This window comes from Felis catus, chromosome A3, assembly GCF_018350175.1.
Source record: "Felis catus isolate Fca126 chromosome A3, F.catus_Fca126_mat1.0, whole genome shotgun sequence".
Lineage (NCBI taxonomy): Eukaryota > Metazoa > Chordata > Mammalia > Carnivora > Felidae > Felis > Felis catus.
The window spans coordinates 48,891,786-48,898,612 of NC_058370.1; the positions used below are offsets into that span (position 1 = coordinate 48,891,786).

Sequence of the window (6,827 nt, forward strand, 5' to 3'; positions counted from 1 at the left end):
AGAAGAAATTAAAATCCCAAGGGATAGAAAAGTTTAATCTAATGAGTAAATTTAACAAGGAAGAAGATACAAGGTAAATAATCAAAAATAAATCATATTTCTTTGTATTGGCAATGAACAATTGCCAAATTTTAATTTAAAAATCAATACTATTTATAATGCAACCAAAAACATAAAATATTTAAGTATAAATTCAACCAAATACGTACAATCTCTGTGTGCTGAAAACTACAAATCACTTCATGGTTTGGAAGTATCAATGTTTTTGACTGGTCAAATTCTCTGCAAGCTCATCTATAGATTCAATGCAATCCAGACATATCTACTGAAACTTGGCAGGCCAGAAAGGAATGGCAGGAAATCTTCAATGTGATGAACAGAAAAAAATATGCAGCCAAGGATCCTTTATCCAGCAAGTCTGTCATTTAGAATAGAAGGAGAGATAAAGGTCTTCCCAAACAAACAAAAACTGAAGGAATTCATCACCACTAAACCAGCCCTACAAGAGATCCTAAGAGGGATCCTGTGAGATAAAGTACCAGAGACATCACTACAAGCATGAAACCTACAGACATCACAATGACTCTAAACCCACATCTTTCTATCATAACACTGAATGTAAATGGACTAAATGCTCCAACCAAAAGACATAGGGTATCAGAATGGATAAAAAAACAAGACCCATCACTTTGCTGTCTACAAAAGACTCATTTTAGACCTGAGGACATATTCAGATGGAAAGTGAGGGGATGGAGAACTATCTATCATGCTACAGGAAGTCAAAAGAAAGCTGGAGTAGCCATACTTATATCAGACAAACTAGACTTTAAGTTGAAGGCTATAACAAGAGATGAAGAAGGACATTATATAATAATTACAGGGTCTATCCATCAGGAAGAGATAAAAATTATAAATGTCTATGCACTGAATACAGAAGCCCCCAAATATATAAAGCAATTACTCACAAACATAAGCAACCTTATTGATAAGAATGTGGTAATTGCAGGGGACATTAATACTCCACTTACAACAATGGATAGATCATCTAGACACACGGTCAATAAAGAAACAATGACTCTGAGTGATACATCAGACAAGATGGACTTGACGGATATATTTAGAACTCTGCATCCCAAAGCAACAGAATATACTTTCTTTTCAAGTGCACATGGAACATTCTCCAAGATAGATCACATACGGGGTCACAAAACAGCCCTTCATAAGTATACAAGAACTGAGATCATACCATGCATACTTTCAGACAAGAATGCTATGAAGCTTGAAAACAACCACAGGAAAAAGTCTGGAAAACCTCCAAAAGCATGGAGGTTAAATAACACCCTACTAAAGAATGAATGGGTCAACCAGACAATTAGAGAAGAAATTTAAAAATATATGGAAACAAATGAAAATGAAAAGACAACAATCCAAACACCAGGATTCAGCAAAGACAGTCCTGAGAGGAAAATATATTGCAATACAGGCCTACCTCAAGAAACAAGAAAAATCCCCAAAGCAAAAGCTAACAGCACACCTAAAGGAAACACAAGCAGAGAGGGAAAGACAGAGTAAACCCAGCAGAAAAGAGAATAATAAACATCAGAGCAGAAATAAACAATATAGAATCTAAAAAAAAAAAAAAACTGTAGAGCAGATCAATGAAACGAAGAGATCGTTTTTTGAAACAATAAACAAAATTGATAAACCTCTAGCCAGGCTTCTCAAAAAGAAAAGTGAGATGGCCCAAATATATAAAATCATGAATGAAAATGGAATTATTACAACCAATCCCTCAGAAATACAAGCAATTATCAGGGAATACTGTGAAAAATTATATGCCAACAAACTGGACAACCTGGAAGAATTGGAAAAATTCCTAAACACCCACACACTTCCAAAACTCAAACAGGAAGAAATAGAAAGCTTTAACAGACCCATAACCAGCGAAGAAATTGATTCAGTTATCAAAAATCTCCCAACAAATAAAAGTCCAGGACCAGTTGGCTTCCCTGGGGAATTCTACCAGACATATAAAGTGGAAATAATACCTATCCTTCACAAACTATTCCAAAAAATAAAAAGGGAAGGAAAACTTCAAGACTCATTCTATGAAGCCAGAATTACTTTGATTCCTAAACCAGACAGAGACCCAGAAAAAAGAGAGAACTACAGGCCAGTCAGTATCCCTGATGAATATGGATGCAAAAATTCTCAATAAGATACTAGAAAATCGAATTAAACAGCATATAAAAAAGAATTATTCACCATGATCAAGTGGGATTCATTCCTGGGCTGCAGGGCTGGTTCAACATTAGAAAATCAATCAATGTGATACATCACAATAATAAAAGAAAAGATAAGAACCATATGATCCTGTCAATCGATACAGAAAAAGCATTTGACAAAATTCAGCATCCTATCTTAATAAAAACTCTCAAGAAATTCAGGATAGAAGGAACATACGTAAATATCATAAAAGCCATTTATTAAAAGCCCACAGCTAATATCATCCTCAATGGGGAAAAACTGAGAGCTTTCTCCCTGACATCAGGAACACGACAGGGATGTCCACTCTCATGCTGTTGTCTAACATAGTGTTGGAAGTGCTAGCATCAGCAATCAGACAAAAAAAGGAAATCAAAGGCATCCAAATTGGCAAAATGAAGTCAAGCTTTCACTTTTTGCAGATGACATGATATTATATATGGAAAATCCAATAGACTCCACCAAAAGTCTACTAGAACTGATACATGAATTGAGCAAAGTCGCAGGATACAAAATCAATGTACAGAAATCAGTTGCATTCTTATACACTAATAATGAAGCAACAGAAAGACAAATAAAGAAACTGATCCCATTCACAATTGCACCAAGAAGCATAAAATACCTAGGAATAAATCTAACCAAAGATGTAAAAGATCTGTATGCTGAAAACTATAGAAAGCTTATGAAGGAAATTGAAGAAGATATAAAGAAGTGGAAAAACATTCCATGCTCATGGGTTGGAAGAATAAATATTGTCAAAAGTCAATACTACCCAAAGCTATCTACACATTCCATGCAATCCCCATGAAAATTGCACCAGCATTCTTCTCAAAGCTAGAACAAGCCATCCTAAAATTTGTATGGAACCACAAAAGGTCCCGAATAGCCAAAGTAATTTTGAAGAAGAAGACCAAAGCAGGAGGCATCACAATCCTAGACTTTAGCCTCTACTACAAAGCTGTAATCATCAAGACAGCATGGTATGGGCACAAAAACAGACACATAGACCAATGGAATAGAATAGAGACCCCAGAATTAGATACACAAGAGTATGGCCAACTCATCTTTGACAAAGCAGGAAAGAATATCCAATGGAAAAAAGACGGTCTCTTTATATATGGTGCTGGGAAAGCTGGACAGCAACATGCAGAAGGTTGAAACTAGACCACTTTCTTACACCTTTCACAAAACTAAATTCAAAATGGATAAAGGACCTGAATGTGAGACCGGAAACCATCAAAACCCAGAGGAGAAAGCAGGAAAAGACCTCTCTGACCTCAGCCACAGCAATTTCTTACTTGACGCATACCCAAAGGCAAGGAAATTAAAAGCAAAAATGAACTATTGGAACCTCATGAAGATAAAAAGCTTCTGCACAGCAAAGGAAACAATCAATAAAAGTATAAGGCAACCGACGGAATGGAAAAGATATTTGCAAATGACATATCAGACAAAGGGCTAGTATTCAAAATCTATAAAGAGCTCATCAAACTCCACACCCAAAAAACAATCCAGTGAAGAAATGGGCAGAAGACATGAATAGACACTTCTCTAAAGAAGACATCCAGATGTCCAACAGGCACTTGGAAAGATGCTCAATGTCACTCCTCATCAAGGAAATACAAATCAAAACCACACTCAGATATCATCTCACGCCAGTCAAAGTGGCTAAAATGAACACATCAGGAGACTATAGATGCTGGAGAGGATGTGGAGAAACGGGAACCCTCTTGCACTGTTGGTGGGAATGCAAACTGGTTCAGTCACTCTCGGTAACAGTGTGGAGGTTCCTCAAAAAATTAAAAATAGATCTACCCTATGACCCAACAATAGCACTGCTAGGATTTGTCCAAGGGATACAGGAGTGCTGATGCATAGGGGCACTTGTACCCCAATGTTTATAGCAGCACTCTCAACAATAGCCAAATTATGGAAAGAGCCTAAATATCCATCACATGATGAATGGATAAAAAAGTTGTGGTTTATACACACAATGGAATACTACATGGCAATGAGAAAGAATGAAATCTGGCCTTTTGTAGCAACGTGGATGGGACTAGAGAGTGTTATGCTAAGTGAAATAAGTCATATAGAGAAAGACAGATACCATATGTTTTCACTCTTATGTAGATCCTGAGAATCTTAATAGAAGACCATGGGGGAGCAGAAGGAAAAAAAAAAAAAGTTAGAGAGGGAAAGAGCCAAAGCATAAGAAACTCTTAAAAACTGAGAACAAACTGCGGGTACATGGGGGTGGGAAGGTTGGGAGGGTGGGTGATGGGTATTGCTAAGGGCAACTTTTGGGATGAGCCCTGGGTGTTGTATGGAAACCAATTTGACAATAAATTTGATATTAAAAAAAAAAAAGAAAATCCCTGTAGGATACTTTTTTTTTCTTTTCTTTTTTTTTTTTTTTAGGTAGTGACAAATTCTAAAACTTGCTTAGAAATTTAAAAGAACTAAAATAGCTCAATTTTGGAAATGAAGAACAAAGTGGAGGACTCACAGTATCCAATTTCAATACTTACTGTAAAGCTATAATGGGTTTTGATGAAGGAACAGACACAAAGATCAATGGAGTTTGAGAGCCCAGAAATAGATTTACATACGTATCTATGGACAACTGATCTTCGACAAAGTACAAAGATAATTCAGTGGGGAAAGACAGTCTGTTCAACAAAAGTTGCTGTAACAGTTAAACATTCAAGTACAAAATAAACATTGACCTATACTTTGCACTACACAAAGTACAGTACACTGTACAAAAATTAACTCAAAATGTATTGTGGACCTATAAAACCTAAAGTGAGAAAACACGTAGAAGAAAACTTACAAAATCTCTGTGACTGCATGTTTGGTAAAATTTCTTAGATTATGATCCCAAAAGTCCAATACATAAAAGGGAAAAATTGGTAATAAAATTTTATCAATTTAAAACCATCTACTTTATAAAGATACTGTTAAAACAAAAGAAGCCAAAGCTGAGGGTAAAAAAATTTACAAACTATATATTTGAGAAGGTATATGTTGCTGTTTCAGAATAAAGAATTCTCAAAATTTTCAAAAAGAAAAAAGAAATAAGTGTTTGTTTTAGCAGTATATACACTAAAAGTTGGAACAATACAGAGAAGAGTACCGTTGGCCTTATGCATGAATGACTGACAAATTTATGAAGTGTTCCATATTTTCACTGGTTCCAACTAACAAAAGGTATAAGCTTCCAATTATTAGATAAATAAGTATCATAAATGTAATGTACAACATGAGGACTAGAATTAACACTGGTGTATGGTGTACTTGAAAGTTTCTAGGAAGTAGATCCTAAAAGTTTTCATCACAAGTAAATAAACTTTTTCTTCTCCTTCTTCTCCTCCTCCTCTTCCATCTTCTCTTCTTATTCTTTTTCTTCTTATCTTTTTTAATCTATATGAGATTGTAATCAAAACCACGTGAGCTCACTCCTTGGTGAGTCAGAAATTGAACCAAGTAAGTTGTCACAGGAAGAAAACTTTCATGTGCAGCAAATAAGGCCATCATGAGGAAAGGCTTCCAAAGCTATGACTCCCTGAAAGATGGTGAATCAGTTCCTTTTATTTTAGGATTAGGATGAGTATTTAGTTGGGAAGCCTTACCTTCATATGTAGTGGCAGGAATAACCACACCAGCACCTTAAGGCAACATGACTATAGATACAATGTATGTTATGTAAATTAGGCTTAGTCTCCTCCTTGGGTAGAGATTTTAGTATTATAATGAGGTAAAAGTAGTGGTAGATCATTTCAGGGGTCACTCCAAAGTCCATCTGCACAAGCTTGAGTTGGGAGGTTTAGCTCAAAGTTTCTGAGTGGTCTGGGGAAGCAGGAGGTCTTATCATTGCAGTCACCATCACCTTGGGGGTGGTTTTAGGTCTCATTTGTCTGGGTTAAGAGGAGAACCTGAAAGAAGAGCTTAGGGGAAAATGTAAGACAAATGTTAGTGAGCACAAGGAGGTGGGCAGTAAAGGCCAGGTCTTGGGGTATATCTGGTGACAAGATGATAAATATAACAAAACTTAATGTTGTCATCACTTCAAAATATATGTAGTTCAATATACATACATAGAGCGGAGTATTACTTGGCGATCAAAAAGAATGAAATCTTGCCATTTGCAACAATGTGGATAGAACTAGACTGTATTATGCTAGGTGAAATAGGTCAGTCGCAGAAAGACAAATATCGTATGATTTCACTCACATATGTAATTTAAGAAACAAAACAGATGAACATAGGGGAAGGGAAGCAAAACTAAGATAAAAACACAGAGGGAGACAAACCATAAGAGACTCTTAAGTACAAAGAACGGATTGAGCTTTGCTGGCAGGGTGTTGGGTGGTAGAATGGGATAAATGGGAGATTGGCATTAAAGGGGGCACTTGCTGGGATGAGTTCTGGGTGTTACATGTAAGTGATGTAGTGATCACTAACTTCTATTCCTGAAAACATTATTACACTATGTTAACGAACTTGGATTTAAATTTTAAAAAAGAAAAAGAAAAAGATGCATATGACAAAACTTGTGAAGG

The 6,827-nt window shown here is 36.0% G+C and overlaps 1 non-coding gene across 1 annotated transcript; it reads left to right on the plus strand.

Annotated features, from left to right (window-relative positions):
* Positions 1 to 5,350: 5,350 nt before the first annotated feature.
* LOC111559943 lies at positions 5,351 to 5,454 on the plus strand. Its single transcript, XR_002741408.1, has one exon. It is a non-coding gene; the product is annotated as a U6 spliceosomal RNA (small nuclear RNA).
* Positions 5,455 to 6,827: the final 1,373 nt, after the last annotated feature.